We start from the raw sequence: 12,490 nt of genomic DNA on the forward strand, positions 1-12,490 counted from the left end.
CATGATTCTGTCCATCTGTCGGGACTATGACCCTGTCTGTCCGGCTTATGAGCCCGTCTAGTATATTTCTACGCTTCCGATCCAAATCATGATTTTGTTTCATATATTTCTGCTTTACATACTCGGTACATTTTTGTACTGACCCCCGGTTCTTCGGGGGCTGCGTTACATGCCCGCAGGTACAGACGTACTCGGTGACCCGCCGCCAGTCTAGGGCACAGGTTCTGCTATCTTGAAGAGCTCCTTTTGATTCGGAGCATGTACTTCGGTATATACATCTTCTGGTATCTGTATGTTCTGTATGTATGGAAATTTTGGGTACGGCGGGGCCCTGTCCCGTCATATGATTCTGTATGTATGTTAGAGGCCTGTAGATAGATGTGTGGGTTACGGGTTACATCTGTTCAGGTAGGTACGTACGATTGTATGACGTTATTCGTATGTTAGCCTTATCGGCTTATCTGTAATTTTTGTATGTTCAAGTATATATATGTTTGCGCGCGTGCCGTATCTGTATCGGCCTACTTCTGTAACATCTGTTTGAAAAGAAAAAAAAATCTGTATGATACGAAATTCGGTTAAGTAGGTATGTACGGGTACCCAGCTAGGGTACCAGTCGCGACCCACGGGGTTGGGTCGTGACAAGTTGCTGGTTCTTGTTCTTCTATGGTTGTGCGCCCTATGGGGTAGGGTTTCCAAGTACCAGCAGGCCGTGGTAGAGGTCGTGGTGGAGCTTCTAGTTCTAGCGGTCCTTCGAACCGCATATATGCTTTGGCTACTAGGCAGGATCAGGAGGCGTCACCTAATGTGGTTACAGGTATGCTATCGATTTTCTCTCGAGATGTGTATGCATTGATTGACCCAGGCTCCACATTATCGTATATTTCCCCACTTGTTGCTAGCAGAATTGGGATAAAACCTGAATCGATAGAACCATTTGAGGTAGCTACACCAGTAGGAGATTCTGTTATAGCAAGACAAGTATATAGAAATTGTACAGTGAACATATATAGTCGTTGCACTAAGGCAGATTTGATAGAGCTAGATATGACTGAGTTTGATGTTATTATGGGTATGGATTGGTTAGCTTCTTGTTACGCTGACGTTAACTGTCGAGTCAAGATAGTCCGATTTCAGTTTCCAGGAGAGCCAATTATAGAGTGGATGGGAAATACAGCATCGCCGAGGGGTAAGTTTATTTCATACCTCAAGGCAAGGAAGATGGTTAGAAAGGCATATATTTATCATCTGGTACGGGTACACGACCTGAAGGAAGAGGCACCGACTATTCAGTCAGTGCCGGTGGTTAGCGAGTTTCCCGATGTATTCCCAGATGAACTCCCAGGCCTTCCGCCCGAGCGGGAGATAGAGTTCGCTATAGACGTATTACCGGACACTCAGCCCATATCCAGTCCTCTATACAGAATGGCACCTGCAAAACTGAAGGAGATGAAGGAACAACTGAAAGATCTATTAGAAAAGGGCTTCATCAGGCCTAGTACATCACATTGGGGAGCACCGGTATTATTTGTAAAGAAGAAAGATGGGTCGCTGTGGATGTGTATTGATTATAGGCAGCTGAATAAAGTAACCATAAAGAACAGGTATCCTCTCCCCAGGATCGATGATTTATTTGACCAGTTGCAGGGTGCTAAGTGTTTCTCGAAGATAGACTTGCGGTCAGGTTATCACCAGGTGAGGGTAAAGGAGGCAGACATTCTGAAGACTGCATTCAGGACTCGATAGGGACATTACGAGTTTAGAGTGATGTCCTTTGGGTTAACCAATGCTCCAGCAGAATTTATGGATTTGATTAACAGAGTGTTCAAGCCATTTCTTGACCTGTTCGTGATTGTATTCATTGATGATATTCTGGTCTACTCACGATCAGAAGAGGAGCATGCAGATCACTTGAGAACGGTACTTAGGGTACTCCAGCACCAGAAATTGTATGCCAAGTTCTCTAAATGTGAATTCTGGTTGACTTCAGTAGCATTCTTAGGACATATTATCGGAGCTGATGGAGTGCGGGTAGATACGCAGAAGATTGAGGCGGTGAAGACTTGGCCTAGGCCTACGACATCTACTGAAGTACGCAACTTTCTGGGGCTAGCAGGGTATTATAGAAGGTTCGTAGAGAAGTTTGCCTCAATTTCAGCGCCTTTAACGAGGCTAACCCAGAAGGCAGCTAAGTTCCAGTGGACCGACGCTTGTGAGCGAAGTTTCCAGTTGCTGAAAGATAAGTTGACTACGGCCCCAGTCCTAACTCTCCCTAAGGGACCGGATGGCTATGTCATTTATTGTGATGCTTCTGGTGTTAGGGTAGGTTATGTGCTGATGCAGCATGGCAAAGTTATAGCCTATGCCTCCCGACAGCTCAGAAAGCACGAAAGAAATTATCCCACCCATGACCTGAAAATGGCAGGGTTTCTGTTCGGGGAGTTGCTGAATCCTCTATCATAGAAGAGATAAAGAGACGCCAGTAGAAGGACCCTATCCTTGTACATCACAGGGATGCAGCTCGTCAGAAGGAAGAGACCCCATTTGAGGTGGCACCTGATGGAGTGCTACGATACAAAGGTAGATTATGTGTACCTGAGGTTGCAGGGCTACGACAACAGGTGATGGGAGAGGCACATTGTGCCCGTTATTCTATTCATCCAGGGTCAAAGAATATGTATCATGACCTCAGATGCTTGTATTAGTGGGATGGCATGAAGAAGGATATAACAGAGTTTGTTACTCAGTGTCCGAATTGCCAGCAGGTTAAGGTCGAGCACCAGAAGCCTGGAGGACTATTACAGGAGATGGAGATTCCGACCTGGAAGTGGGAGGTGATTAATATGGACTTCGTCATAGGTTTACCTCGCACTCTGCGAAAATATGACTCTGTTTGGGTCATCGTTGATAGGTTGACAAAGTCAGCCCATTTCCTTCCAGTCAGGACTACATATTCAGCTGAGGATTATGCCAGGTTGTACCTTAAGGAGATAGTGAGACTTCACGGAGTTCCCACAACTATCATCTCTGATAGAGGAGCCCAGTTCACAGCCAACTTCTGGAGATCCTTCCCGGAGGGATTGGGGACACGAGTGAGTCTCAGTACGGCGTTTCACCCTCAGACTAACGGACAGGCCGAGCGTACCATTCAGACACTACAAGACATGTTACGGGCCTGTGTTATGGATTTCCAGGGTAGCTGGGCTGATCATTTGCCACTTATTGAGTTCGCCTATAATAACAGCTACCATTCGAGTATCCAGATGGCACCGTATGAGGCCTTGTATGGGAGAAAGTGCAGATCACCTATTGGCTGGTTTGATGTTGGTGAGACCAAGCTGATAGGCCCCGATATGATTCAGCATGCTGTTCAGAAAGTGAAGCTTATCTAAGAAAGATTACTGGCAGCCCAGAGTCGGCAGAAATCATATGCAGATAATCGGCGTCGACACTTAGAATTCCAGGTTAGTGACTGGGTATTTCTGAAGGTGTCGCCCATGAAAGGTGTTATGAGATTCGGCAAGAAAGGGAAGCTAAGTCCAAGATATATTGGACCTTATCAGATTGTCCGCAGAGTGGGCCAGGTTGCCTACGAATTAGACCTACCGGCTGATTTGGAAACAGTGCATCCAGTCTTCCATGTGTCAATGCTTCGCAAATGTATAGGCGATCCTTCCAGAGTATTCCTTGTAGATGATGTCCAAGTGACAGAGGAACTATCCTACGAGGAGCAGCCTATAACCATACTTGATCGGCAGGTTAGGAGGTTACGGACTAAGGACGTGGCTTCCGTCAAAGTATTATGGCGAAACAACAACAGGGAAGAGATGACTTGGGAAGCCGAGGAGGAGATGAAAGACAAGTATCCCTACTTGTTCTCTACGCCTACAGGTAACTTCAACTCCTCACTTGATTATATTAATTGCCTGATGAACTGTATGTTATAACGATAAGGGAGACACTCCCAAAATTTCTATAGGACCTTACTGGACCAATTCAACATTCGAGGACGAATGTTCTAAAGGGGGGAGAATGTTAGACCCCGTATTTTATACGTCGAGTTATTCGCGGAGGAATCGATGTGAGATAGAAACCTCGAATTTTTAATTTCTAAACTAGAACTAATCGGTTATAAATTTTACTTAGTACAAAAATGTTATTGGAGATTAGGAATTACATAATTGTGGTGTTAAGTAAAAATTTGTGACAATAATGAGTCAACAAGAGCATCAACGTCCAAGGTAAAAGGATGACTCAATGTCATCTGAAATAAGGCTAATGGAAGACATACAAATGTGCAAATAAATGTTGATTCATCCACTACATTTTCAATATATTGTGGACAATTAAATTGGAAGAAATATACATGTTACATTCAGCCATAGGACTGAAATTTGGAGGAGAAAAAGTTAGTCATGCAATTGAATAATGAAGCATCCACTACTTTATGAAAGTATACATTATTTTAGGAAGACATAACATGGTGGAGGGATCATTTCACATTAAAAATTGATCATTCATCTTGGTATGATTACAAAGGACAAAGGGGGGTGTATGAATCATTCAACACACTTACAATTGTCTTGTAAACAATTGAAAAGAAAGAAGAATGGAGACAAAGGGAGGTGTTCGGCCAAGGAGGCTAGCCGAAAGTTGAAGGAAAAATATTAGAAAATTTTAAGTGTAAAGTTAATGGAATGAATCATGCCATAAGTGGAGCATGTGACCAACTTGTAGGCATCATAGTAGAACCAAATATTGACCAAGAAATCAGCCATCACAATTCATTTCAACTACACAACACAAAGAAAGAAAACCTAAACCTAGAGAGAGAAAGCATTCGGCCACCTTGGCTGATATTGAGCTCTTTGAGTCTTGATCCAAAAAATATTTTCCAAGGTGTTTCAACCCTTTAGAAGGTCCATATAACGTGAAGATAGTCTTTGGAGCAATAAGAACCATTTTCATCTCAAGTCACAAACTCTAGCCGAGTAGAATAAATATAAGTTGTATGCATGAAATAAGGTGTGTTGATGTTGGAACATGATAATAACCATGAGTTTATATGTGTTGATGTTGAATTATGGTCGTAACTTGATGAACATGAATCGCATGCATAAAATCATGAATGTTGGTGTTGGAATGAATATGTGGCCGAGGAGACTATTTTGGTTGAATTAATGGACTAATTTTCTTTAATAAATATGGTTGTTACTATCATAGATCTCACGGTAAAAAGAATGAAAAGAATTGGAAGGTTAAAGGTGAAGTTGTGTTAGTATGAAAATAAAGTGAATCTATGATTTTATGTGAGTGATGTTGAAGCATGTTGAAATCGTGTGTGGACTGTTTTGTGAGGAAGTTAGTGAACTGTTTTTACTTGATATTTTGATTGTTATTATCAGGAATTTTATGATGGAAATGAAGGTTTTTAATGGTTGGAGTTGAAACTAAAGTCGTTTGTGAGTTGTCGTAAGGATTATAGAGATGACGATGTAGCTTAGTTGCGTATGAATTGATGTTGTACTTGTCATGTGGATATCTAGTCATAACCTACTGAAATTATATGAAAAGAAGACATGAAATAATGTGTAAGAATCGTATGTGGTTTGCTTAGTATGTTCGTAACGCTTGCAAGAATTCCGAGCACTGTTTAGGGACTATTTTGGACATGTTATTGGACTGTTTTGGACGTGTTGTGGTAATGGACTGTTTTGGACTTGTTGTTTTCATTAAATTGAAAAACAAAATTATAGTTAAGAGTATACATCATGTTTTCATAGTGGTTGGGCTGTTATAGAATCGTTTCGACGAAATATTATGACTATAGACTAACAAGAATAAATTGGATGTGTCATAATCGCATGTACACTATTATCTAGTGTCGTAAAGTACGGACTGTTTTGACATGTTGTTGTTGTTCTTATTGAGCTTGGAAGATTATTGATAATAAAGATTATGTATTGTGTTGTATGTTGGATGGACTGTTATAAAGTTATTACATGCAAACGTTAAGGCTACGAACTATTAGAAATAACTTGCGAATATAGTAGCCGTATGTGAATCGTTATTGCATGTTGTGAATGTGGGCTGTTTGGAATGTTGTGTGGGCTGTCCGGATTGGTATTGAACATATAATGATTGAATTTGGGTTGGTTGTATGTACTTGGTTTGGATACAAGAGCAAACGTCGCCTAAACCTCTAGAAAGGAGTTACTAACGTTAGATTACGTTTTGAATCTCCCCGTAGCTTAACCGTAGTTGTTGAAGTCTTAATATAGGTTGAAATATTATCGGGCAGCGTATACATATTACGTGACGAATAAGCGCTAAAGGTATGTGAAGCTAACCCTTCTTTCTTTTTGGCATGATCGTTGTGAAATGAATATACGATATATATACGATTCCAAAGGAAATTCCTATTCCTAGAGCTACTAGGATGGCTATTGATCTTGATTCCCATAATTTATGTTTTGGTTCATATATATTGATATATACACATGATTTCAAAGTTCCATTTTGATATAATCCACAGGGACATCCGAAAGGTATATGAGATGACTATTATTTGAAATTGCGAACGATGGTTCGTGTTGACTATTCTATTGAGTCCTTAAAAATGTTTTGAATTGCATATAGTTTCTCACTACTCTGCTCGTGCATATCTCATTATATCTTTCATCGAGTCCCGGGCCGGGTATGTTATCATGCACACTTCTACTGCATTGTTCGTCGAGTCCCTCATTAAAGGGCCGGGTACAATACATATGTATATATTCTGGAGTTATGCTGTGTTATGGTGGTATGCTGTGTTATGATATTATGCTGTGTTACAGAGTTATGCTGTGTTACGTAGTTATATTATATTCTGGAGTATGCTGCGTTATGGCGCCAGAGACGGGGTGGCGACCATGTTCACCGAGTCCCATAATGGGGTCGGATATGACATATGATAATGACATGCATGATTATGTTTCGAAAGCAAGTATTTGGTATTCTGATTATTGTACTCATTTTCTGTACCCCTTATTTCTGTTATAATCTTGTTTACTGTATTTCATATTTTACATGCTCAGTACATATTCCGTACTGACCCCCTTTCTTCGGGGGGCTGCGTTTCATGCCCGCAAGTGCAGATACTCGTTTTGGTGAGCCGCCAGCTTAAGATTTCCCTTCTGCTATCTTGGAGAGTTCCGTTGTTCCGGAGACAAGACTTTGGTATAGATCCTTCTTGATCTAAATTTATGCATATGTTGGCGAAGGGTACGACGGGGCCCTGTCCCGTCTTATTTTACTGATGAAACTCTTAGAGGTCTGTAGACATGTGTGTGGGTCGTATTCAGACGTGATCAGTTGTGTGTGTGTTATTAGTATGCTTATTGTATCATGGTAGCAGCCTCGCCGGCTTGCAGTCATTATGATGTTGTGGTAGCAGCCTTGTCGGCTTCCTTTATATGTATAATTATGCCATAGTTGTGAGACCATGGTTTGGTCGTTATAAGATCTATATTGAATTTGTTGTGAAATGAACATATAGCTAAAGAATATGTATACGGGTGTCCAGGTCGGGCACCAGTCACGGCCTACGGGGTTGGGTCTTGACATAAAAGAAAGTAGACCCTGGATAAAATAAGACTGAAGCTACCTAGTGACAAACAGAAATGGTACCTATGATAATAGCATCTGGCTCTGGTCTACCAGGAAAAGTATAACAATGGGCATCACCACAGCTGCTCTGGCCGGACTGAGCTCCTCCTCTAGAAGCCTGAGAACCACCTCTACCAGACTGATACTAACCCTTAGAGGACTATGAACCGCGTGGCCTGCCTGAGCACCGCCTCTACCTGAAGAACCACCCCGACTACCAGAAAATGCCGGAGTACTACGGGTCTGGAACTTGGAACCTTGCTGGGCCCTACTCTGTCTCGACCGGGGGTACTCTTTAGTAATATGCCCGATATCACCACATACCTAGCAAGGTCTAGATGGCGAAGGCTGAAACAATGAGGTCGAAGAACCAAAGTAACCATCTCGGTTGGTTGGCCGAGAATAAATACATTCAGAAATTTGCCCTTAACCATAACCACTCTGCCTCGAATGATCACTTGAAGAAGTTAATAGTGCTGACTTAATAAGGCGGCTGGAATGCGTCGGATAAGTCCAGGATGACTGGACCTTACCTTTACAAGTCGACCCACTGTAACTACCATATTGATGGGGCTTCTTCTGACTAACCCCACCATGGGCTCGGGCCGTAGCTGACCCAACACTCACAGCATAGTCTACTAGGGACTAAAAGGAAGCTTCAATAGCGACAAAGCTGAAGACACGCCATATGTAACGGATGTACCACTCCACCCACGAGCTTCCTAACCCTTTTTGGATCAGTAGAAATCAAATACGTAGCATAACGAGCCAAAGAAAGAAATCGGGCCTCATACTTAGCTACAAACATTCCTCTTTGATGTAGGTGTATGAACTCATCTCTCCTTTGGTCCCTTACCATATGGGGAACGTACTTCTCTAGGAAAGCCTGATGAAACTGCGTCCAAGAGAGTGGAGGCGACCCAATGGGCTGGCAATCAATGAAGGACCTCCACTAAGTCTTCGCGTCCCTACACGACTGTTAGGACATGTAGTCAATCCTATGAGACTCAACAATCCCCATCTTATACATCCTCTAATGCATATCCATCTTAAACTCATAACCATCATCACTCGGCGTACCAAAGAATCTGGGCGACTCCATCTTAAAAAATCTACCAATCAGCTCCTGCTCTCCAAGGGTCATAACTTGGCTCGCAATGGGCCTAGGGAGCACCCGCAGGTATTGGAATCCCATCAATTCGAGGGTCCATGGTAGCAACAGGCTGTATCCCTAGAGTCTATCCCTGCCCAAGAGTTTGCGCTCTTGCTTTAGTCTATGATCCCCTTGGAGTAGCGGTACCAACCATGGCATGTTGTCCATCAAGATGTAGTAGAATATGAGCCATGGTGTCCTGAAGCACCGGAGTAGAAATCACCTAGGGATGAGTTTGGGCTGGTCTCAACCCTTCCTCGACTGCATGCTCATGCGCAGGCTGGCACTCTGGGTTGCGCTATGGCTCTGGCGATGCTGATCTATCACCCCTCTGTCCATCCATAGGGGGCCCCCTTTGGTTGGTGCACCACCACGACCTCTGGTACGGCCACGGCCTCTAACACGACCTCGTCCTTATTTCAACTTGGAAATTTCATGTCGCTTGCATTATGAATATAATAGCGTAATACTAAAGTGGACATGAGACCCTTATAAGGTTGAGAAAGGTATTTGATAATTTTGAGTGTATACCTTAAGGTTCCAGAGTCATATGATGCGATGGACGTAAGTTCGTCAGAAAAAGTAGAGGCTGAGTCATGTTTGGAAAGCTTTCACATCATGTGAGTTACACATTGCTTAGAATCACTTTTAGGGAGAGATATAGAGCCCCTTTGATGGTTAATGAATTTATAGATAAGTACCAAAAAGGTTCCATAAGGATTGGGGGTCGAACGAATCAAAAGGAACACATTTTCGCGAAATTAGGAAAATGGGCAGTGTGCGGTCGTACACTCAGGCTGCATACTCAGTATCCTAGGACGCATACTCATCGCAATGTGGGACCGGGGGGGGGGGTGATTTGCCCCCTTTTTAAATCCCAAACGACCCCAACTTCATTCCAAATGTCAAAACTTATTTCCCCACCTATCTAGAGACTTACTAAGAGTTCTTGAAGGTTCTCAAACACTCCACACCTTTCCATAGCATCTAAAGAGAGATTCAACGTCAAAACCTCAAGGTAAATCCATGGAGAGTGATAGTTCTTGCTTCCTTTCAAGATTGTGGTGAAATTGGTCTTGGAGAGAGAGTTGAGTAAGGTGAAATTATACTACTACAAGGTATGTTCTCCATCCTATTCTTATGATTGAGTTGATGTAAAGGGTTAGTACCCCTTAGAAAGGAAAAGAATTAAAGTGGAGGAGCCATGAGTATTGTAATGAAGAAGATGACTATGAGGTGAACTCGAAAAAGGGATTTTGATTATATTTGAGATTAAATTGAATATAAATCTTTGAATATGATATTATTAATGTTGTTATTGTTGTTTGGGAGCTGTTTTATAGTATGGTGGAAGTTGATGAAATAGGGGAAGTGGTGCCTGAATTCCGTTAGCCTTTTAGTTGCTCTAGTTTGAACTTAGGCATGTTTTCAGGACTTAACCTTGTTATGAATCCTCTTGAATCTTGATTTTACGGGCCTTGGAGGAAAACGTTTGTAGTTAAGAAGACGTGAAGGTATGTAAGGCTAACCCATTTCTTTCTATAGGCATGATTCCATAGTTGTCAACCTACACATGATATCCACCATATTCCTATTCCTAGAAACACTAGCCCATAATTGTCATGATTCTTATGATATAGTTGATAATGATCCTTGTGATGATAATGATGACGGTTATGATGATGATGAATCAATTTTAGAAATGCCAAAGCTTGAAGTTCTTAATGTTCTCATGATACTATTGAGTTTGTCACATGATTATCGATTGTATTCATTGTTGTTGATCGCATCTTATAATAGTTATTCTTCCAAGGTGGGATATAGCGATGATGATGATTCCATAATAGAAATTTGAGGTTTCCGACCTTACATCACTCTGATAGAGTAGCAACGGTTTATTTGGTCTCTCGTGCATGCTTTATATATATGTATGTATTTTCTCATACCGTGCCATGCTATAGTCGGCCAGGCAGGCGCGTAGATGGGCACACCACTGTAGTAGGAACCTTATGAGATCGTCCCGAACGTGGGATGCCTGGACGCGGGATAATGATTATATGATATTAACACCGTGCCAATATAATCGAGCAGTATGCTATATATATGTATGTATAAAAATGTTTTTTTAAAAACAGCTAAGCATGCATGATATCTGCCTTGAGAGGCAATTATATATACAGGTTATCTCTTTATCTCATGCTCTTCATATCCTCATTATGTTGTTATTCATGCTTTACATACTCAGTACATTATTCGTACTGACATCCTTTCTTATGGATGTTGCGTTCATACCCACAGGTAGACAGGGAGATGGATCTGACCCCTAGGAGCTTCATTAGCGGAGACTCAGGAGCACTCCACTTATTTTGGAGCCGCAGTCTATTGGTATTCTCCTTTTGTGTATTTAGTTGGGGCATGGCGGGGTCCTGTCTCATCCTTATGATTTCCAGTAGTCTACATAGAGGCTCATAGACATGTATGGATAGTTAGAAGTTTCATAACCTCACTAGTGTACATATTGTATATCATTTTTGTAGCCTTGTTGGCGTGTTTATATGTATATGGGGCGGAGTTGACGATTATCATGTAAATGAGTTTTTATTTGAGAATGCATGTCTGTACATGTTATGATTATAGGGAGTTAGACATGTGGCCCACCAATCATGACCCTCGGTAGGCTAGCTCTGGGTACCTATCATGACCCTCGGGTTGGGTCGTGACAAAAGTGGTATCAGAGCAGTTCATCCTAGGGTGTGTCTACGAGTCGTGTCCAGTAGAGTCTTGTTTATGGGTGTGAAGTGCGCCACACTTATAAATAGGAGGCTATGGGGCATTTAGGAATGATTGACCTTTTTTCCCTCATCGTAGATCGTACGATAGAGCCATGACATAAGAATTCTCTTTTCCTTAACCCTGTGTTATGTTTTCAGCGATGCCTGTGAAGAGGAAAGCTACAGCAGCCCAAAAGGGCAAGACAATGAAAGGTAGGCGGACTAAACGGGAGCCGCTGATAGATTTAGAGGAGGGTGAGTCCTATAATGAGGTTCCATCTCAGACCTGTCATACTCCACCCATTTCAGAGGAGCATGAAGGGGCCTCAGCTCTAGCTCAATACCTCCAGTTCCTCCACCAGATGCCCTGGGCCAGGAGATGAGAGAGGTCATCCATTTGCTAACTCAGCTAGTTGCAGCCCAGGCCCAACGGCAGGGTGCGGGTCATGGCGATAGAGCTGTCTGTACTAGAGCTCGTGATTCCATTAGCTTGAATCCTCCTAAATTCTTTGGGTCAAAACCGGATGAGGACCCGTAGAATTTTATAGATAAGGTGTCGAGAATGTTGCGTATAATACGTGCTTCTGATGTTGAGTCAGTAGAGTTGGATTTTTATAGATTGCGAGATGTGGCCGTTCCATGGTATAACACCTGGATATCGTCTAGAGGAGTAAATGCACCTTCCTCGTTATGGCATGAATTCATAGACTCTTTCCTCCGACATTATTTGCCGCCAGAAGTTCGACGGCCTAGAGCCGCCAGGTTCTTGAATCTTAGACAGGGGAATATGAGCGCTCGAAATTATAACCTTCACTTTAATTCTTTAGCTAGGTGGGCTCTATCCATGATAGCCGATATGGGGGGCCACGTGCACCGGTTTATGAGTGGTTTGGGGCAACATTTGATTAAGGAATGCCTG

Source organism: Lycium barbarum, chromosome 1 (assembly GCF_019175385.1).
Source record: "Lycium barbarum isolate Lr01 chromosome 1, ASM1917538v2, whole genome shotgun sequence".
NCBI classification, from domain to species: domain Eukaryota; kingdom Viridiplantae; phylum Streptophyta; class Magnoliopsida; order Solanales; family Solanaceae; genus Lycium; species Lycium barbarum.